At 43.4% G+C, this 23303-nt stretch overlaps 1 protein-coding gene and 1 pseudogene across 2 annotated transcripts in view; one reads left to right on the top strand and one right to left on the bottom strand.

Moving 5' to 3' along the window:
• akap12b (A-kinase anchoring protein 12b) overlaps positions 1–23303 on the bottom strand; it is a 56704-nt gene that overhangs the window by 27223 nt on the left and 6178 nt on the right. The window lies entirely within an intron of this gene.
• On the top strand, positions 13244–15317 carry LOC148098417 (uncharacterized; annotated as a pseudogene).

The following is a 23303-nucleotide window of genomic DNA, read 5'->3' as shown; positions in this document are numbered from 1 at the left end:
GTGGTTGTGGGTGCAGCGTTTCTGGTCATCACACAGGATTAACCTTGCAATTAATGTCTGCATGTCTTTTCATTATCACGTTTCTCTTTTGTTTTTTTTCTAACCACAAACAACCACAGTTCAGTTTTTACCAAAAACTGCTAACGCTGTCTATCCTTAACTACAAATAAGAAAGTAAAATTGATTCATAAAGTGTTTTTCACAGACATATATCCACAAAGTTATTATCAAAGTAATAAAAAGTGAGAAGAGTCAAGACCCCACAGTTTAGAAAAATAGTGTTAGAGGAGAACTCAGGCTAACAAATAAATTCCTGCCAGATAAATATGTGGAAAAGCTGTTTAATGCTGAGCCAGAGATACCAGCCCAAACCTTAAGCCTATTAAGTAACATAGTATGGTCAAAGGCCGACCTGATACCATTAAAAGATCCTTACAGACCTTTAAAAGGGACGTCTCAGTGGAATTGATGAGGATAAAAAATTGTAATTTACACAATAAACATCTAAACTGAATTTTTCCAATAATTTGCTAATAAATAGGCTTATTAATACCACCAGAGTTGGCTTCAAGATGGAGTTTATACTGTAGTTCAGCAAAATGTTTAAGAAAATTCAATTAAAAAAGTAAAAAGTTTGCATTTGATATAATATCTAAAATATTCAAATATTGAAATTTTTCTCTGGTTGGGTGTATATACACATGAATGGATGGGCATGTAAAATTTGGGAACATGTAGATTTAATGTCATACTTTATAGAGAAAATAAATGCAAATTCCTATAGAAACCGCAGCGACACTTAACAATCAATTTTAAACTTGGGTTATCTTTAGATTGGAATTTCATCTACTTTATAAATCTCTGACCTGAACCACATGAGCAAACAGATGATATCTTAGGTTTATTTTGCATCAAATTAGTCTCAGTTTTGCTGTTTATGCCTTTTTTTAATCTTACCCAACAATGATGCTGAGCAAGGATAGGGTTTCTTTTTGTCAAGGTTTTTAATGTCATGTGAAAGGTAATACTATCTATGTGACCAGGTAAGGAAAGACATTCAGTAATGTCATATTATGTCATATATACATTCTTGAAGATTGAAAATTTTCTTGGTATTAAAGGAATTTTGCTTGCATTTCATTATTACGTTGAACTGAAAGTGAACCGGCCCAAACACCGAAAAGTGTAACTCTGAATTCCTTTTTCGAGTGTTTGGACGCAATCAGTCGCCGTTTCACTGCCAGTTGTGCATTTTTTGATGTCTGTCTGGTCAGCATGGTGTGCCACAAAGATCTAAAGACAGACTTCCTGCTGGGGAAAAAAAGTGCACAAGGAATGGCCACATAACGAAATGTCTGCTTATGAAAACAACAGCATGGAAAAAAATAATCTCCTCTTGTTTTTTTCCATGCTGTTGTTTTCTCTTGTCTCGTCTCCTGTGTAATATGATCAGATTTAATTTAGCCCAATGAAAAACATTTGAGAAGTCACATTTCTGTCTATGAATAGATTTGATTATTTTTGATGTCTAGAATGAGACCGCAAAAACTGACAAAACAGCAAGACAAGACACGGTACACATGGATGCATATGTTTACTTGTAGTAAACATATGCATTTCATGTGGTAGGGTAGCACAGAGTCAGAGAGAGCGAGTAGTAGTAAACACCTCCTTCCTCTCTTACAGCTAATATGTTCCTGGTCTCGTGTTCATTTATCCCAAGCAGCCTAGCACTCACAGAGTGATTTCATCTTCCCCTTCCTTTTCTTCAGCCTCTTCCACTTGAGGGATTACACATGCATTAAGCACTTTTTTTTGTAGCACTTACCAAACCTGCTGAGTCACCATTTACACTTGCAAAAAAAAAGCTGCAGTTTATTTGAATTGACCTGCACTGGCAGATGGGCATGATGTCTAACATATATCAGAAACCAAAGTAGAGATCTGGTGACTGTGGAGGTCATTTGAGTGCAGTGAACTCACTGAAGAAAGCGGTTTGAGATCATTTAAGCTTTGTGACAGAAGTCAGGCAACCGTTTTCTATTCTTTTGTTGCCCAAATTTGGCGAGCCCATGCAAACTACAGCCTCGGTTTCCTGTTCTTAGCTGACAGAAGTGGTATCTGGTGTGGTCTTATGCTGATGTAGCACATCTGCGTCAAGGTTTGACATGTTGTGTCTTTAGAGCTGGCTTTCTGCACACCTTCACGGTAATTTTGAGTTACTTTTGCCATCAACAAGTCACTTCTACCCAGAAAGCTCCTGCTCATGGGATATTTTCTCGTTTTCAGACCATTCTCTATAAATCCATGAGGTTATTTGTGGGAAACTGCCTTTAGTGCACTTTCATTAAAGAAATAATTTAAATTGTAATTAGTCTGTGAAAGCAAAAGGATTCAGAATAGATTTTCTTTGTGCTTTCACTTTTATCCTCATTTTATCTATTTTTTTCCTATTCCTCTTATCTGGCTCTTTCATTTACTTCTTGGCTGTGCCTTTGCTCATTGGCTCCAAGCAGTAAGTCTAAGATATTAAGTTCTGTAAATAAAGTTTGATGACCCTCCTTTTCCCTTTAAATCTCCAGATAAAACAGTCCAGGGATGTCTTTATGATGTTATCTAACAGTCTACAGTTAAATGACCCTTGAATTGTTGGTGAAATTGATTTAGGAGCTCACATGTAGAAAAACAGCAGAATCTTTTGGGTTTGTAGTCTGGATTTGTTACAGTCTAATCGAAAACACCTTCTTTTGAAGCGCTATCGCAGACCTTCCCAAAGTGTGGGGCCCGCCCCCTAGGGGGGGCGCAGAGCCATTGCGGGGGGGGGGAGGGGGGGGGGGGGGTATGAAAGGGGAAAAAAAAAAACAACGCTTGAACACTGCTAGCATGGGACGCCCACACAAACGCAAAGCAGGAGATGAAGCATCGCTGAATATGTTTCCAAACCAACTTCATTCTAAGCCAAAGACTAGTAAATATGGTGAAGCATATCTGCCCTTTGGTTTCACCTGCACAAGTGCCAAGGTAGGTCTCCTCAGCAGAATTGGTTTTCCCTTCGTCCGAAGCACATCCTGGGCTCTTCAAATCAGGGACAAACAGTATCCCACATTCTTGATTTTTAGTTCACAAACACTTGTTGTAATGACTAACTACTCCTGACATTTTGGAGATGTTAGCTCTTTATAGAGTAATACAAATAATATCAGGCTGATACTGCCACGATTTGTTCCCCCGGTTCAAATCACGGACTAACAGTCTCCCACAGCTGTTTATGTTCTTAAACCCATTTTGCACAGAGAGACATTTTTTTGAAAAATGTATTGATAGCTATGTTGTATATTATTACACAGAAAAAAAACAACTACACGTAAAATAATTACACAGTGACGCCTCTGCCTTTCTAAATGGAGCAGTGGCGTGTCCAGGCCACCCCCCCCCCCAACCAGACTGGCCACCCCAGGTGCCACCCCGAAGCTAAAACAATAAAATTCAATCAAATATCAAATGTACGATTATGTTTTCACAGTGATGCTCAGATATCCAAGTGTAAGTGAATGCAGCATCAGCTTCTGCACTATGAGCATGATGTTAGCAAAGGTAGGACTCGGAGAGCAAGCACGAAAGACGGCATCGCAGAAAACAATTTTTCGGTGAAAGAAAATGAGGAGAGAATAAATGTCCCTGTAAGTAATATTAAGTTTGTTGAGTTCAGTAAACTTTGGTGAAATTAGAATACCAAGGAAAAAATAACACTTAAAGAATTATTGCAACCTTCGAATATTTCAGACAGTAGGTTACTGGGGGGAGCTAGCATAAGAGTTATGAGTTAAAAGATATAATCCAAGTTCTAACATTGCTGTATGGAGCTGCAGATTTGGTTGCAGGTTAACATAGCTGGACTGGCCATCGGGCATACCAGGCATTTGGGCTGATGACTTCTTTTTTTTTGTAATGGCATGAACAATGAGAGGTGGTGGATTGGCCAGATGCTGGCCGATGTGTAAAAATAACTCAGTTGTTTGGTGGTGGCTATGGCGGAGCTTCCACAGAGGCCAGCAGATGGATGAGGGAAGGGGAGGCAGGAGGAGAGACCCGAGGCGGCGGCCGCCGGTCCGAATGTCAGGTGAACTGAACTTCAGGTAAGAAGTTATGACCTGCAGTCTATCTGGGTCAGATATAAACCAAGTTTAGGGGTAGTTTATTTTCGTTGTGCTGACTTTTTACAGTCAGTTACAGTAATTCGTACTGTGTACTAGCTAGCATGACGTAGTTTCTATACAGCTGGGTGGGTGCTATGATGTTACTGATAGTGAACTTTATTTTATTCATAAGTTTAGTTAGTAGAGTTGCCAACCGCTCCTTAAAAATTGAATCGTCCCTCATTCAGAGAAAATATTACGCGTTTCCTATTGAGCTGAGAAGAGACACAGTTTGTCCCGTACTTTCGCTATAATGAAAAAAAGACAAAGCTGGAGTTATTCTGTGTGTTTACGCTGCAGCTGCCTCTTCTTCTCTCATTCTTTCCCCTCCCTCTCCTGTTCCTACTTCAATCATGAAACTGATCAATGATCAGCTGATCGGCTTTTCTCTCTTGTTTATTTATCGCCCACTTTGCGCCAGAAATAAGAAACTTGCGGATGTCGCGGTAAACAACAGCAGCACGTTTAAGCTTGATCAGCTGTTGTTAGAATTTATTTAACATTAATTTCTAGTATCAGCTGATATTTGCTGGAGCGACAGCTGTAAAAACTGCTGGTCATGATATCGGTTTGGATATGTGGTGAGAGGGAAACATGAAGATGAAACCAGGAGATGTCCTTACTGAATCATCAGAGCTGAACAGGTGATGGAGAAACAGGTTCTGAGAGACAAATAACACCAGGATCCTTTTCTAAGTAGCTGACAGCTGGTAACTGTGCAGGGGTGGGTCTAGCAGTTATGCCAGGGGGCTAGGTAGGGCATTAACAGGGAGAGGAAATACTTTTCTTTCTTATTCTCATTTAAAATGTCGCGCTTTTATTAAATAATTATCTGAATCTTGCGAACAAAGTTTTTATCTGACATAAAATGTATAGAAATCATACATATACCAAAAAGACAGTGTACATCACTGTCACAACAGCGTTTGTTTTCATTCAAAGGCTTTATGGCTTTAATACCTGGTGGGCCGGTCTCGAGTCAAAATGCCCGATTTTTTGGTCCCAGTCCAGCCCTGCAGGTTAATACTGGCAGTGTCACCATGCCAGCTGACTGTATTTCATCATCAGCCAGTGTTGTTCTTTATACATCAATATTACCAAAGTTTACCATAAGGCAGCATAGAAAGTATTTACTTGCTTTCAGGTTTCATTCAAATGTTAGTCTTTTCATTTGTTTCCCCACTTTTTTCCTGTTTCAAAATCAAACACCAGAAGATTATCTTCTTTTTTTTAATAGGTAGATAAAGTTTTGCATTGGCACTGGCTAAAAATGTTCGTATTTTAATATTCAAAAATGTTTTTGCCCAAAACATATGTGCAGTAAAAATACTATGCAAATATTGCTGTCCTTAAATGCTGAATAAACACTGACAAAGCACTGATTGTATCTCTTGTACTTTATCAACGCAGTATCTAAAAGCTTTGCACCGTAGTGGTTAAAACCTCATTCTAATAAGAGTTAAAAGCGCATTCGGTTATTAGGTTTATAGGGTTATTGAATTATGGTTAATGGTTGGTAGATTTTTTTTTTTTACATTATCTGCCAATTACATCTGCCACCCTTCTCCAAATCTGTGCCCCTACCTGGCCCCCCAACAAAAATTTTCTAGACACGCCACTGAAATGGAGGGACAGTAACTGCGTGTGTGTATGTAAGCGTGTAGAAACTGAAGATAGTCATATTAACAGTATTTTGTCTCTATCTGCCATTCTGCAATTCATCTCATGTAAACGATACACGCAGCGTGACGTGAAAAAAGGCACATACCTTTGACGTTGCGTGACGGAACTCTGTATTCCTCGTCCACACATAAACGCAAAAAAGGAGTTTTAAAAACTGCGTTTTCGGTGATTCCAAACGCCATTTACGTGTGGATGAAACAGCTGCGTTTTCAAAAATACCCGTGTAGGTGCGGACGTAGCGTAAAAGAGTTAGTAGTTTATTTTATTACTACCTGTAATTTATTGCAGATTACTTGTATTTGCTTAATTGCGAACATTTTTCTTGTAAAACAAAGGGGGGCCCAGCAAAAAAGTTTGGGAACCACTGCTCTATTGCAATTTATGCAACAAGTTAATATCAAGTCGGCTTAAAAGCTTCAAAGACCCAGCTCATACAGCCGAGCAATGGATGAAAAAAGCTTTTATTGGACTGAATACATTTTGAAATCCTTGCAGAAATAAACAGATACAGTAGGCTAATATTTTCAGTCTCGCCAGGAAAGTACCTATAAACGTCAATCATAACACAAAGTAAGGATAAAGCAGAAATGGCAGTAAATTTACTCCATCCAGCCTTTATGGTCATTTTGTTGCCATTATAATGGGAATTATGCAGTAAAGAGGAAAACCTAGCCCAAATATTAAGAAGTCTTCTAACTGTCTGTGTAAATGGCTGTGCTGAAGTTTAGTAACACTAGCTGGGATGTCAGGATTATTCTCAGAAGGACACATGCACACAAAAGCAAACTGGGCGAATGAGATAACAGGCTTAAAGGCTCCCAGCGGACTCGTATTTTGCCCGGGATAGTTAACGCGACAACCTCTGACCTCCGAGGTGTGGAAAGGGTCTCTGAGCAAACGAAAGGGGGATGACACGGGCAGAAGGGGTGACTGGGAATCACGGAGACAGGAAAGATAAAGACAGGGGTTTAAACATTTCCAGTACTTTTTGTGACATTTCTATCAGTTCCCACCAGGAGGTTTCTGGGGGCCATGACACCATCATGTCTGCCGTCGCTTACGTCCTCCCTCTCTCTTCATGTTTCTTCACCCCTGCCAGCCCCAAAACTATTATCCCTGACCCCCACATTCAGTACATACCAAAGATCAAAGCCTGACAAGACCTCCCGACGAACACTCTCGCTGATTCCACATCCCATTAACTCTGCTCAGGTGCTCAAACTCAACACCTGCGCCTCTGTGTGGTTTGAGGTGAACTAGCAAAGCACTAAGTAAGTCTAATGTTTCTGGGGATTACAAGGTGGAAAGGTTTTTCTGCCCTCTTTCACTCCAGCTATCTCATCCACTTCTGCTCTATAAACAGAGCAGGTTTGCCACTTGGAGTGTATTTACTGCAGCTTTCAGGAACCCATCCGTTACCATAAATCTGTCAACTTTTTCCCCCAGCAAACACACAGGCACAAGCTGTATAAGGAAATAATTCCCTGCTCCTCATGTTTGTAAGAGGGCCAGTGTGTTTTTATGTGCGATGGTGTAGCTGCCAAATTTTTTTTTACTCTTTTATTTTTAATGGAGGAGGGTCACATTCAGTCTTGTGTTTGGCTGAAAGTCTGAATTAAGTTTGGTAAAGACCTGCAAATTGCAAAAAATATAATTTACACGTTCAGAATTAAGTTAGTCAAACTCAGTAATATGCTTTTAAAACTTGCTTTGGATTTCATCACCTTGAAAGACCTCACAGTGTGAGAACAAATGAGTGCATTCGGGTCAAACTTGAGTGAAAATGTGAATGTTAGACATAATTTAAATTCTGCAAGCTAATGCCTTTAGTTTTGTTGGTTTAATGTAGTGGTGTCCAAACCCAGGTCTCGAGGGCCGGTGTCCTGCAGGTTTTAAATGTGTCCTTGATCCATCACAGCTGATTCAAATGGGTAAATTACCTCCTCACATGCCTGGTAATGAACTAATCATTTGATTCAGGTGTGTTGACCCAGGGTGAGATCTAAAACAGCAGGACACCGTTCCTCGAGGCCTGGAGTTGGTCCAGCCTGGTTTAGTGTATGGAGGTTTTGCAGACACGTGACTGCTAACCATGTGACATTAACCTGTCAGCCACTTTGGATGTGATAATCACGGTGACAATGTAGGATCAAGTGGATTAAAGATCAGCCTGTTACCATCTGGCAATCACAGGTCACGGGGGAAAATGAGTATTCTCCAACTGGTTGCTGGTGGTTGATGGGAGTTGCTGAGAAAATGATTGGGGTGAGGGGCACACATTTGTTCATAAGTCATTTGGGTCATAATGGAGAAATGGGAGTAACCGACTGGTCTCTGGCACAAACCTTGTGATTGATTTGGTTGCTACTTTATTGCTGCGGACGCCTGCAGTTTGCACGTTAGTGGCAGACTTGTCTACAAACACTGGTCATCTGCTCCCCGAGGTGTAGTGAAACTGTGAAAAGTGCATTACAACCTGGAAATGCGACAATTTGCCTTCAAAGTAAAAGCTGTCTCTTTTGAAACATGCGAGCTGCAGCTCAGAGGGACAACTCTCACTCTGAATACAAACCTTCACCATAGTTTGCCCCACATTTTATCAAGTCTTCGTACTACTGGGGTAGCAGTTAGTGAGGTTTGAGATGTACAAAGAAAATCACTCTCACTGTGTTAGAAAAAAAGTCGGATCCCTGACATTTCATGGAAATTTATACAAAATTTCAGCATGATGAGCAGAAATTGTAAGACATAGAAAACGAGTGTTTGTGAGCTCCGGCAGCCAGGCTGGTACTTTCTTCACTTTTGGGGTCTTGGTCTGTTTGTATTGTTCTTTAGTCATCTGTGGCCAGCCTTAAGTCTGGTGGTCAGAGGACCCTGTTGCAGGATTCAAAGGCATGTGAGGGAAATAACTGAACTGCTTTTAATTTGACAAAAAAGTCAAAGTCCAAGACAGATAAACTAAACTGGGAACTAGGAATGAAGCACGAGGAACCATACAAGAGATTTAAAAAAAAAGAAAGAGCGGTATTCCAAATCAGAAGAAACACGGGCGCATAAATGGATGACTTGACAAAAGGGATTAACTATAAATACACAGGGGGATGAGACACAGGAGAAAGTAATAAGTGTTGCATAGACAATAAAGAAGGTAGAAGAGGGAGAAGTAAAACTAGAACAATTCACACAGGAAACAACCTTCAAAGTAAAACAGGAAGTGACAAAGAGACAAATTAAGACTCCGGCATTAAAAATAAGATAAAACCCAGCAACTATAACAAATACATTAAAAATCAGTGATAACCATACAGTGAATCAGCCCTTTTGATGTGCTGATTTCTTACCCAGCAGTGGCTCGCCTCCTGCTCTGCCTGAGCAGCAAGATTTTAAATAAATTAAACACTATCTAATGCTTATTTTTATTTGTCTGATGACATGAATCCACAATCAGCTTGTTAGAATAATAATATTACAGATAAAGCTGCAGTCCTCCATCATGCTCTGTACTTTGTAAATAAAGTTATGTGTGGCCAAAATGTTTCGCATTTTAGTGTCGAGGGAGAAATATGTCACTTACAGCTTGCAGGCCCCACTTTACCAAAAAACAGCAAAGCTGTGGTGTCCATGACCTCACTGTGGTAAAAAAAAAATCCACTGTTTGTTTATGCAACAGAGAAAATAAAGAATTTCCACGACTCAACTGTCATTGTTACAACCGACGATTGTCTGAAATGTATCAACAGCTGGCTCCACTTATCCTCGAGTGAGTCCTCTGTGTAGCAAACACTGCAGAGTGGGTGAGTAAGAGGACAAGCATCTTGTGATCAGGGTAAAACGTGGAGATGAAGATACCTACTGTAGCACAAATTATACCACAAAGGCAATTTTCGAGGCTTTGACAGGTGCTTATACCGCCTGTCCCCCTGTGGCTACAGAACTCAATACTCTGAGGATTTGGGTGTGGCTGGACCATGAGGACATAATAAAGGCTTCACAGAAGAGTCTCCCTTTTTCATGCTCTCGTGCTCATTCATTCTAATCGGCAATTTATTTGAAACACTCCCTTATCTGTTGTGCAAACATGCAATGTTTTCAAAGAAGGGTGTGGTCCTGGAGTCAGAGATGTGAATGACCTGCAATTTGTAAAATATTTCAACTGTCTCTGTTGGTTTCTAGGAGCTAAAACGAATGACAACCAGACCAGCAGTGACATAAGCAGCTCATTCACTTCATGATGCGGCACAATTCAGAGGCTGTGTTTAGTACAGAAAGACGGTTCTAAGTTTTGTTGTGATTAGCTGGCTGTATTACACAAACTAAGCCTCAAGGAGGCTCTCAAACAGAGACAAATCCAAGACAAATGAATCTCATTTCACTAAAATCTGACTAATACCCGAGGAGGAGGAGTAATTCTTCTCGTGAAAATGAAAAATGGTAAATGGCCTGTATTTGTACAGCGCTTTACTTAGTCCCTAAGGACCCCAAAGCGCTTTACACTACATTCAGTCATCCACACACTGGTGATGGCAAGCTACATTGTAGCCACAGCTGCCCTGGGGCGCACTGACAGAGGCGAGGCTGCCCGACACTGGCGCCACCAGGCCCTCTGACCACCACCAGTAGGCAACGGGTGAAGTGTCTTGCCCAAGGACACAACGACCGAGACTGTCGGAGCCGGGGCTCGAACCGGCAACCTTCCGATTACAAGACAAACTGCCAACTCTTGAGCCACGATCAAAAAGTGGCTGTAAATCAAGAAATATGGCCTTGACCTAGAGCTCAGTTCAGATGAAGATCTAATAAGTGATTATTATTGTGCAAGTCTCCCTCAAATCTGACCAACACTCCGGAGGGAGCCGGGATTCCTGGGAAATGTGGAGGTGCAGATCCCAGATGGACGTTTCATCGTCGCCTAAGCTCGGTGGTACTGATGACTTAAAAACTCTAACTATTGTTGACCAATACTTAACATGACTTGCTTAACATGATTACTGATGGACTATATGAAATTATTGGATTAAAACAAACAAACAACTCTTCTTTGAACTTTAACAAAATAAACAAAATTTAAAAAAGAAAAAAGAATTAGACTATGAACTGGAATAAACATAAGACGTTTTAAGATAAGAAGACAAAATTATACCTGAAATTTAAATTTGATTAACTGCAGAGCCATAATAAGACCACATCTCTGTTGCATATGCAGCCCGTTGCCAGTCAGCCCTGAAAACCTCATTAGTCTCTCTGTGTGACTGTCAGCTGTATTCAATTTCCGGTTCACATACATGTCGTGAGAGGAGGGACCACGGGGACATTGAATTCGATTAATTAAACAAGGAAGGGATAAAAATAAACCCCCAGAACACAATCTTTTCAGTGTGTCCGTGCATGCTTGTGTGTAACAGACAGAGAGAGAGAGAGACATGGGAAAGAGATGAAAGCAAAGAAAAACCGATGAGTGACACCAAAGCTGCAGAGACACGCACACCTGTTAGCTGCCGTTTCAGGACAACACACGAGGGCGGGATGTCCTCCTCTACCTACATCAGTGCATCGCTAACCTTTTAACCCCACGTCTCTATACCTCCCACAAATTGTCTGTTTTTCATCATCCCCACCCCCTCATCTGTGCAGCTTGCTACACTTGAACAGCAAACGGAGCCAAACAACAACAACAGCCTGGCCGCAGTTAAGACCCCCCAGGACACGATCATAATCAGGCCACACTGGCCAGTGTTTGACCCCAGGGGCCTGCCTCTCTAAATGGGTTGAAATAACAAATCCAGCCTCTTTGCTGACCCTCCTCGTCTCACGTCCGATAAGAATTTGAGCTTCAGAGTCCTATATGAGAAGAGAGGACGACTAAGAAGCATAACATGGTTTTAATTAGCAAGTCACTTAAAGCAGACTTGTTTTTTTATGGCTTTGGGCCTCAAATTACTTCTACATTATTGCCCAGTTAATATCTATAAGTTTGATCCAGGTTTTGGCTCAGAAACAACATTCAAGGTCACATCATCAGTGGGGGGCTGAAGGGCCACATACAGGGTGTCACTGAGAAGGAGCACAAACTTCTCCTTAAAACATAAATCTGCAAAAAATAAGATAAAATAGTGAAAACTATGGCAATATCTTCATTTATTATTCATTAAAGCACAAAATATCATGCAGACAGAACAGTATTGTAATATGAAAAGCTGTTTGGTTGTTTCTTAATATGATGAAGTGTTTTTATTTAAGACCACAAACCTGCTAACAGGACCTTTGCATTTATAGTTTATAATTTATAATTAAAAAACTGCTTTAGTCCAACTGTTCTTTTGTTTAGCCTGTAAATCACTTTAAAACACTGAGGAATATCAGTACAGAGGAAATGAAAACCTGTTATGTCAACAGTTCTATAGCCAATGAGAAGATAGGAAGTCTGTATAAAGTTTACTTTGTGTTTTATGTATTAAACGTCTACTGTTCTAGTCCCTTTCAGGCTACTACTACTACGATTTCATTTATTTGTTTGAAACAAATTACCTACCTACCGATCTATAAAATAAAATCTCCAAATATCCATGTACTGTCATAAAATAGATAAATTCCAGCTACTTGTAGTCATGTTCTGACTCCTTCCCTATAGCAATTCCTTTCTCCAAGAGGCAACACGTTTGTAACAGCAGCGCTCACTGTACGGCTGACAGCTGAGCCAGTATGGACCACAGATCCACAACAACAAGTCCGACTGCATTTGACATGGATATCTTGAGGGCGAAACTTCACAGAGCAGCTACATTATCCACAAGGTTTGTCAGGGTTCTGGGTCTGAGCAACCCAGGATCCCTGAGCAGTTATGGACTGGTTGTATTATATGTATATTTGGTGTTGCTGTCTCTCTTCTTCCTGTTTGCGGATGTGTGTGTTTCCACTTCAGGCCGGGTGGGTGTGGCCCTGCTGGTGGACTGGCCACACCCGAAGCCACACACCTGCTCCTGATCAGGCCTCGTCGGGGGAGCTACTTAAGAGAGTCTTGGAGCTCCCACCGACGCGGGATCATTTCGTGAGACTTCCCGTCAGTTCTCCAGTTGGTCTGTTTGTGAGTGTGAGCTTACCACGTGAACTGAGGGTACTAACTACTGCCTCTATTTTCCCAGGAAGGATTGCTGGACGAGAGGGCAGCAGACACAGAGTGCACTGGCACGAGGGAGCGGACACACGAGCACAAACACTGGGAGAAGACACGGAGTGGAAGTCGGGAGCACACGGGGATGTATTGTTGTGTGTACAGTTTTCACTGTAAATAAACGCACTGCTTGTACTTAGAGCACCGCGCCTGGGTCCTCCTTCCCCACACCCCCCCACGGTTTGCCACGCCAAACCGTGACAGAATGATCCCGCCAGGCATGGACCCAGCGGTCTCTGAGGAGAGGCTCAGGAGGGAGGTGATGGACAAGGTTTACCGCCTATGCGAGTTGTGGGGGGAGAAGCCCGCGGAAGGTTTGCGTCACGCCGTGGAGAGGCGGCTGCAAGAGACGCTGTTCAAATTCCCCTGGCTGGTGGACTCCCTCAATTCAGTAGTCCTGGACTTCCTGCTCTCAACTCTCCACCTTCACTCTCCTACTCAGGCTGCTCGCCAGCCCGGTCAGCTGGTGGATGCACAGCCTGACACGCCGGCCCCGACGTCTACCCGGAAACGACGTGCGCGCCGCCGGCGTTCCTCACCGCAGCCGAATTCCCGGACATCTCAAGAGCCGGCTGTGGTGAGTAATAAGGACACTTTTTCATTTCTCACCCCATTTGCTTCTTTGTTTTTAGTGGATGGTGACACCGCCGACGCTGCTGTAAGCCAGCCAACAGTGCAGCTAGCGTCTCCTCGTTCAGCGATCTCCACACCACTCAGCTCTTCACCATCTGTAACAGTGCCACCTGCTACGACGCCGCAGCCGGTGGAGCTCAGCGAGCGGGAGGAGCCCGCGCCGCAGCCGGTGGAGCTCAGCGAGCGGGAGGAGCCCGCGCCGCAGCCGGTGGAGCTCAGCGAGCGGGAGGAGCCCGCGCCGCAGCCGGTGGAGCTCAGCGAGCGGGAGGAGCCCGCGCCGCAGCCGGTGGAGCTCAGCGAGCCGGTGGAGCCCGCGCCGCAGCCGGTGGAGCTCAGCGAGCCGGTGGAGCCCGCGCCGCAGCCGGAGGAGCTCAGCGAGCCGGTGGAGCCAGCGCCGCTGCCGGAGGAGCTCAGCGAGCCGGTGGAGCCAGCGCCGCTGCCGGAGGGACCTCCACGTCTAGCGCGCCCTCCACGCCGTCCACATCCAGCGCGTCCACGTCAGCGACCAGCGCGCCACCGGCCATGTACCACATCTCGCTGTTGCTCACCGGAGCAGCGCCACCGGACCCGGGGCAAGCCGCCGGAGGAGCAGCTCAGCGAGCCGGTGGTGCCAGCGCCGCTAGCTGAGGAGCGCGGCAAGCCGGAGGGGGCCGAGCTGGAGCTCAGTGAGCGGAGGGAGTGGGACGAGCCGGAGCAACCCGCGCCGCAGCCTGAGCTGGAGCTCAGCAAGCCTGAGGAGCTCAGCGGGCAGGAGGAACCCGTGCTGCCCACGCAAGACCTTGGAGAGCCGGAGGGGTCAGCACGTCCGCGACCCGCACGACCGCAACCAGCACGTCGTAGATCAGGTGCCACACCTCGCGGTTGCTCGTCGGAGCCACGCCGCCGCCACCGGACCCGTGGCCGCCCACCGCAGCTGCCACGCCGCCGCCACCGGACCCGTGGCCGCCCACCGCAGCTGCCACGCCGCCGCCACCGGACCCGTGGCCGCCCACCGCAGCTGCCACGCCGCCGCCACCGGACCCGTGGCCGCCCACCGCAGCTGCCACGCCGCTGCCACCGGACCCGTGGAAGCCCGTCGCTGCTGCCACGCTGTCGTCACCGGACCCGTGGCCGCCTGCCGGGACCGTTTCGCAGCGGCTGCCGGACGCATATCCGCCTGCCGCAGCAGCAACGCCACCGCCGGACCCGTGGCCGCCCGCCGGAGTTGCAGCGCCGCCGCCGCCAGATCCGTGGCAGGCCACCAGAACCGTTTCGCCGCCGCCACCGGACCCGTGGCAGGCCGCCGGAGCTGCTGCGTTTCCATCAAGGGGTTAGAGGTAGGCCACCTGAACTGTTTTGCCGCCACTGCCTAACCCACAGCAGGTCCCGCTTGTTTTGCCGTCCTGCGGGTCGGCCGCCAGAACTATGTTTGCTGCCACTGGACCGGGGGATTGGACTGAACTGTGTTTTTCTTTTGTTGCTTTGTGGTGGCTATTTGGCGGAGAGGTTTTGGGGCCCTCCGTCCTGGACCCCCCGCCACCCGCCCTGGGTTGGTTGGGCTGTGGTTTTGGTTTTGTTTTGGGGTCGTCGGGTGCCGACCCTTAGAGGGGGGGTACTGTCAGGGTTCTGGGTCTGAGCAACCCAGGATCCCTGAGCAGTTATGGACTGGTTGTATTATATGTATATTTGGTGTTGCTGTCTCTCTTCTTCCTGTTTGCGGATGTGTGTGTTTCCACTTCAGGCCGGGTGGGTGTGGCCCTGCTGGTGGACTGGCCACACCCGAAGCCACACACCTGCTCCTGATCAGGCCTCGTCGGGGGAGCTACTTAAGAGAGTCTTGGAGCTCCCACCGACGCGGGATCATTTCGTGAGACTTCCCGTCAGTTCTCCAGTTGGTCTGTTTGTGAGTGTGAGCTTACCACGTGAACTGAGGGTACTAACTACTGCCTCTATTTTCCCAGGAAGGATTGCTGGACGAGAGGGCAGCAGACACAGAGTGCACTGGCACGAGGGAGCGGACACACGAGCACAAACACTGGGAGAAGACACGGAGTGGAAGTCGGGAGCACACGGGGATGTATTGTTGTGTGTACAGTTTTCACTGTAAATAAACGCACTGCTTGTACTTAGAGCACCGCGCCTGGGTCCTCCTTCCCCACACCCCCCCACGGTTTGCCACGCCAAACCGTGACAAGGTTCTCCAGCGGGCCACTTATTTTCTTTGTCATGAGGTCATAAGTGACAGTTGTGGGCTTGTAATCGTGAGCTAACACCTTCCACATTACAGCCATAAATTCCACATTTATGGCTTTAACACTAATAGGGGTATTAACCCATTAGCCTGACTTGACAGAAAAATCCTTACTTGGGTCTGTTAAATGAAGTTTCCTCACATATTGCTGAGTGCCATTTGATTTAAATGCAATGAAAACACACATGTGAGAGAAATTATACGACGAGATCAGCACTGAGGGTGGACTCTGGCAAGAAAACAACCACCTCAGTGTTGATCTCCTCATCTCGTTACGTTCATTTATCAAGGATATATTTCAATCCTCAACTCAGTGAAGCTATGAATGGTTGTTTGCGGTTACATAGTAACACTTTGAGAGGTTTCAAGCAAAACCTTCTGCTATGTGTTTCTAATCATTTAGTAACAGCATTTTTGTGTCAAGATCCCATTTAGAGCCAAAGTAAGGCAGTTTAATGTATTCAGCATATGGTTTGGGCTAACAGCACCTTTAGTTAGGCAAATAGGGTCGCCTACATTGGAGCTGGACTGTTTTATTATCCTTAGTTTGTGACATAGGCTACAAAATTGTTTTTCTTTGGCCTCTCACCCCCAACCGGTCACAGCAGATGGCTGCCTCCCCTACCTCCCAGGCTTTTTCCTGTTAAAAGGGTTTTTTTCCTTCCCACTGTCGCCAAGTCATTTATTCATAGGGGTCATCTGAATCTCTTTATAGGGTGTTTATCTTAAGATATAAAGCACCTTGAAGGCACTGTTGTTGTGATTTGGCGGTATATAAATAAAAATGAATTGCCTTGACTTAAATTTAAATAAGTGCAAGTGAAGTCTTAAATTGTTAGGCTGGACTGTCTATTTTCCCACAAAAAGAGAAACTATCCAGTGAGCGGCAGTTCTCCGGGAGAAAATGGCTTGACTAGAAGTTAGAGTAGAATGACAGGTTTGAGCTAATGGGAAGGTAACAGTAACTTAAATAGTAGTAACTTTAATAGTAACTTAAAATGAATGCAGAATAGGTCAAACCTTGAAGCAGATGGGCTACAGCAACAGATCACACCAGGTACCACTCATGTCTAAGAACAGGAAAGACTACATATCACACGACTGCTTCAAAATTGGATAAAAGATGATTGGAAAAATTAGGCCTGCTCCGAAAAGCCTCAATTTCTGCAACATTTGGATGGTAGGGTCAGAATTTTACCTCAAATTGCTTTCTTGAACATAACAATGAGTTACTCAAAACCACAGTCACCACGTCTGATGATGTGGTCTCAGAGTAATGTTTCCAGCACCTTGTCGAATCTTGGTATGAAAAATTAGGCTGTTCTATAAATATTATGAGCATTTCACAGATTTAGCATGTTAAATCTGATTGAGGCAGAGGTGTTATAAGACTACAATAAAGATAGGAGTTAATACAGTAAGCACACCTCAGCTGTGAGGATTACAGTAACCACACTGCCCCACACGATCATCTCCGAAAAAGCAGCTGTGCACAGGCTATGACTCACTGTTTGTCCTTCAAATGCCCCGACTCCCACCAGAACTACACACAAACACACACCGGTACCGGAAACACACATACACACACAAAACATGACCTCATACGTCTTCCACTGCGCTCCGTGATGCAGCTAGTGCTGCATCAGGACCGAAGCCGATGAAAAATGGATGTGTTAAAAAGAGCAACAGAAAGGAAGGCAGCGAGCGAGGTGAACGAGTGCAAGAGAGGCTGTGGGGGGGGGGAGAGAGCTATGAATTATACGATTTTTCTACCTCTTAAAGCCCTAAAAAAAACCCAAAAAAACAACAAGGACTATTTAATGAAAAAGAATGCTACTGCTTTGTCTTTTCAAAGCTAAAAACAAGGATGCCATCATCTTAAATACGTGGCTTAATTTCACACTTGTTTACACTAAGCCGCATCTAATTGTTTCCATTAGCCTCACGGCAGATCAGCTGAACATGTGTGGGGCGTGTGAAAGGACTACACATGATCATGTCTGTGGAATTTCAACATAATTGCTTGGTTATAAAATCAAAGGGAATACTCTTTTAGGGCTACTTCCACCCATTTTGCCCATTGTGCCCCACTCTGTTTCAACAAACAGGCTGAGAGGCAGACAGCAAAATACAGAAAGCGACTGTAAGTCCACGCTGTGCAGAGCATGAGCTCAGAGGTGTGGGGAAAGATAAAATGATGACTCATGAAGCTGCGAAAGAAGAAAACAGAGGCAAGGCTGACAAGCGAATCCAGCAAGCTCTTAATGGAGTTGAGGTGGGATGTTAACTGAATTGAGAGACTTCAAACTGTGCAAAAACCACATGACTCATGCCCGATGAGCACCACACGAAGGACACTGCTAGAAGAGCAAACGCCTTAACTAAAACTCCTCAAATCAGCCACATTCCCTGGGTCATGCAAACAGAATTGTTGGATAGGCGTGGCCCTGTAAAGCAATTATACTTTAATCATATTATGTGTACGATCGTAACCTAACTGTGAAAGGTTGTGCATGCTCATCAGTTTAATGTAATATGTAAATAACACTTTGAAACCATTAAAATGAAGTGATTATTGAACCATCTGGAGTTTTTTAAAATGAAATAAATATTAAATTGCATATATGAGTTTTAATTTGCAACATGTTTGCTACATCTGCCATTATTTATTTTTATTTATTTATTTTTGCAATTTATTGCTTACAAATGCATTGTGCAATTTATTTAGATTTTTCTGGAGGAAAACAAAATCACTCTGGTGATGTAGAAGGCTCAGAAATTTATATATCAAATATAACACACTAGGCATTCAGGGGACAATAACTCTTGAGGCTTTCCACTCTGCTTTATCTTTGCTTCCACATGAAGACACAAAAATGGGCAAAGCAGTGTTGAAAGGCTGCACATATTAGGGATGCTGATGTGGGAGAATCAGTCCAATCAAAATGATTGATTTGGATAGAGTAGCTATAACGGTCCCTGCGGGACAGTGGCCAAGACAAGTCTGGCAGGGCAAACCTGAGATATTCAATAACGTATTATCACCACAAGACAACAGTTCCCAGTTCTCAAAAACTCCTCCCAACATCTCCACAGAAAAGGAGAAAAGAAAAACAGTGTAACGTCTAAAGTAAATAAAATAATTTTCTTATTTCTGGTGACGCACTTAAATTACATCACTAACAAAATAGCAAACATGTCCAACACCTGATTAGCTCCATGTCTCTTTTTTCTGTGTTTATAATGGTTACAATAATAAATGGGCGGTGTCATTATACACGCATGGGGTCAGAGGTCAAGTTTTCTGAAAATCTTGTGAACGTGATAAAAAAAAATCTCAGTGGCCTTAAGTTCAACATGGCCTAAAGGTTAGAGGTCATCTTACATGTAAAACATCCGCAGTTCCAGGGGATCCCCAAGCCTCATGGGGCATAAAGTAATGTACTCCTAAAGTCAGTCCCAGGATAAAAGGGAAGGTTTTATCAGGAGGACCATGTGCCATAAAATCTGAGCCAAATCAAACATGTGAATGAATCTGCTCTGGGAAATAAGAGAGCTGCTTGTGTCTTAAAATTACTGCAAAAGCTGCAGTTTCAAGGTGTGTACTAGTTATCAACTTAAAATGTAAGTGTTCTTCAGTATGAGGAGCTAAAGGCTTCCAGTGTCTAAAGTAGTCAGAGAGGCTCCATAATGTAGTGGTTATCTGCTCTGGTTATCGGCAAAAAGAAAGGTCACTGGTTTGATTCCAGTTAGAGACAAACTATGGAAGCCCATTTCCACCACTAAAAAAGTATCTGTATTTTTCTCAAAATTTCAACTTATTAACTCGAAATTTTGAGAAAAGTAACTCGACATTTCAGTAATCTACGTGAATGACGTCATTTTCTTGTTACCTGGGAGGATATAGCGCAATACACACTCAAAACCGTACTGCAACAAATTGGCGCTTTGGAGAGTACGTTTGCTCATAGTAACGGCATGTGATTCAGCTAATAACAAAAAGATGACATCATTTGTGAAGCCACGCTGAAGATACTCAGCAATTTGTGCATTCATGACTGGCTGGTAGCTTAGCTGTAGCATTTGTAGCTGAGCGCTTCAACTTCCGGGTAACAAAGAAATGATGTCATTCACGTGGATTACTGATTGGCAGCTCTAACTCGAAATTTCAAGTTACTTTTCTCAAAATTTCAAGTTAATAAGTCAAAATCTCAAGAAAATAAAAAATTTCGATTCAGCGCTGCTAACTGTTATGGAAACTTTTGTTTGTTTGTTTTTTAGTGGCGGAAATGGGCTTCCATACAAATCGCATTTAGGGTTACAGCAGGAAGGTGTATATTTTTGCTTAAAAATGCAGAGCTCCCTGCTGTTGGAACCCATGGAAAGTAGCTTTATTTGTCAGCAACTGCAGAACACATCAAGAAATAATCTCATTATCAAGCAACAGAAAACTTTTCTTTCTCTTCTTTCGGTGGATTTTACTTATAGCTGCATCACATTCACATACACGTACACTGCAGATTTGTAGGGAAAAATATACAGTTTTCAGTATTACGAGAAGAAGCAGACACTAACTGCATTTTAATAGAATTTGTTTCAGTTCATTTGAATCATTTCTTGATGTAAATGCTTAATGATCTGCAGGGTAAACAGCTTATTGGATAATTAGGTGGAAAAAAGAGGCGGAAACGCCAGTAAAAGAAAAACAAACTAAAAAACAGGAAAAAAAAACATTATATAATGTTTCAATGCCGTTTTCTTTTTTTCCCAAGTGCTGATGAGTAAAGAGGAACAAAAGACCCCTGGTTTTTCACATCCTCAAACACCCACGCCTGTTTTTATGGATCTGGCAGTGTATCTGAGAGATGTGTGAGCAATTAGAACAGACCAATTAGAAGTGAGATACTTCCTGTTTACCTCAACAAGAGCAGGAAAAAAAACTTTCTAGATTTGATTTCCCTTTTAGAAAAAAAAACATGGGAGGTTCATTATTTGTTGTAGTTTAATTGTGCTTGCACCTATATTATAATAAAGTAATATAATATACTTATCAGTCACTTCATTAGGTACACTCCTTAACGCAAATATCTAATCAACCAAACATATTAACGTGGAAGTGAAAAATGGCTATTTTTGAATATTTTAATTCATTGTCATTGTTGTGATTCTGCAGATTCCTCCGTTGTAAAAGTGTGATAAACCGTAGGATAGCCTGTGTCTATCACCTGTAGCCTCATCCTCATTATTCTGCTCAACCTCCAAAGCTGTGGTGAGAACAGGTGTTTACAAAAAAGGTCACTAAGAAGGCTTTTATTTGACTCATATGCACAAAAACATGGTATAAAATCATGCCTTGCATAGTTTTAATGGGCTGCATCACCTTTATGATAAAACGCACTGATGTTTTATGGCTCTATAGAATTTTATTTTAAATCAAAATTTGCTCAAAATGGCTCTTTAGATAGTAAAGACTGCTAACCCTTCGTATGACATATAAGGCATATGTCATACATAAGCTGTATGATTGTTGCATTGTTTATATTAGTCACTGATTCTGTTTAGGGTTACATGAGCGTATCTCAGCTGTAATTAGGAAAGAGTTGGGGTACACCCTGTATAGGTTGCCAGTCCATCACAGTCTATTTACATCTGAATTTAACCAACAAGTATGTCTGAAGTAAAACCAACATCCAACTGGTGGACATTCCCAGGTAGTGGGAACCTAGAAAGTGTTCCTGAGGGTTGTTAACTCACTAAAATCTCAATCATTACATGTTACAGGTGTTTAAAAGGGTGTCATCGCCGGGGCGGGGAGGTGAAACGTCTGTTTGTGCTGAAACTTTTTCTGCCTCGATGAAGCTTCTAAATTTGAAATGTTCGTGTGCAGCAGCCTTTGTTTTCTTCCTTATTATAAAGTTGATAAAACTGCTGAATGAAGCAGGTAGCTGTAACTGCAGAGTGGAAAGCAAATCAGTGTTCATTCACTCACATTATCCTGTGATGGCAGTAACACTCTTTAGCACGTTTCTTTCTTTCTTTCTTTTTTACCTGAGCTTATTTTCATTCAACCTCTGTCATCGGTGTCCTTTTAAAATCAGGCCAAAGGGAGGACTGAGGACACAATTGACTGATTCATCTGGCTTTGTGTCACACTGGCAGGCCCCCCATGTAACGCTCTCTTTCTCAAACTTTTTTCTCCCTGTGCTCCATGCTCGCCCCCTCTTCTCATTGTCCACCCAAAATGCATTTCTTCACCCCCCCTCCCCTGGTGCACAGAGGGGCTCCTCGCTTGTCCCCATGCCGGCCCATCCTCAATGGATCTTCTGTCTGACCCCCTTCCGCCTCCCTCTCATCTCTCCCTCCAAACAGGATAATCAGAGCCAGAGCAGCGTCTGATCAGCCGCAGCTCATTACACAGGAACGTATGAGCTTTAATCAGCGCACATTACATTACATAACATGACGTTGGATCATTGGAGTCACCTGCCGCTGCCTCTGCGAGGGGAGGAGGATCTGACTCCCATCCTAGGCCTCGTGTCTAGGTGGGTATTTGCAGTGCGCTTGCTATGTTTAATCTCAAAGTCTCTGTGCATGCGATTTAAAACAATAAGAATTGACTTTTGCAACACTGACACTGCATTGAGAGACACCTCCCATCCAACTCCAATTTAACTGGGCTGCAAAAAAGGAAACTAAAGAGAACATATGCACTGTGATACATTCTGACTGCAGGATCCCTGCATCCCTTTGCACTCCAAGCCCAGTAACATCCTAAAGCTGAAGCAGCAACCCTACAAACACCGAAATCTTCCAGTGTGCTCAAAGAACTGAGATCCCGCAGTGCAACGTTAATTTTACGAGTCCAAAGGCCTCTAAAATCCATACCCATAAATCATCATAAGACTGAAACCTTCTCCTTATGAACAATGCCCGTACTGTTTCCATGATATACACTCATAACAAGGAAACACTGTCTTCTGCAGATACCACTGTCAGGCTGTACATTAACCTAAAATGAAGGTCACAGTGCCGTAATTAACTTTCCATGTGAGCAGAAGCTCTGAATGGAAGGTGCCCGTGAAAAGTGCTTAACAAATACTTGTGAATGTTCAGCTCGGGAATACATGATAAAGATTTAATCTCTAAAAATATCATTTCACTCCAAGAGGAGTAAAATAAACCTACATCAGACTGGAACAGCCACCACTAAACGGAGGAGGCCTACAGTGCCACTGATCAGCACCTTACAGTCAGTATGGTTTAGTAGCTTGTAGAATCATTTTCTGTATGACTTTATCAGGATTTCACACTGTAGTGGAGGAATTTTGGTTCACACTTCTTTACAACATTACTTCAGTTCATTGAGGTTTGGTCCCACCACAGCATTTCAATC

Source organism: Neolamprologus brichardi, chromosome 15 (assembly GCF_056152115.1).
Source record: "Neolamprologus brichardi isolate AB-2024 chromosome 15, ASM5615211v1, whole genome shotgun sequence".
NCBI lineage: Eukaryota > Metazoa > Chordata > Actinopteri > Cichliformes > Cichlidae > Neolamprologus > Neolamprologus brichardi.
The sequence above is the reverse complement of the archived record's forward strand: the minus strand, read 5'-3'. Positions and strand labels throughout refer to the sequence as shown.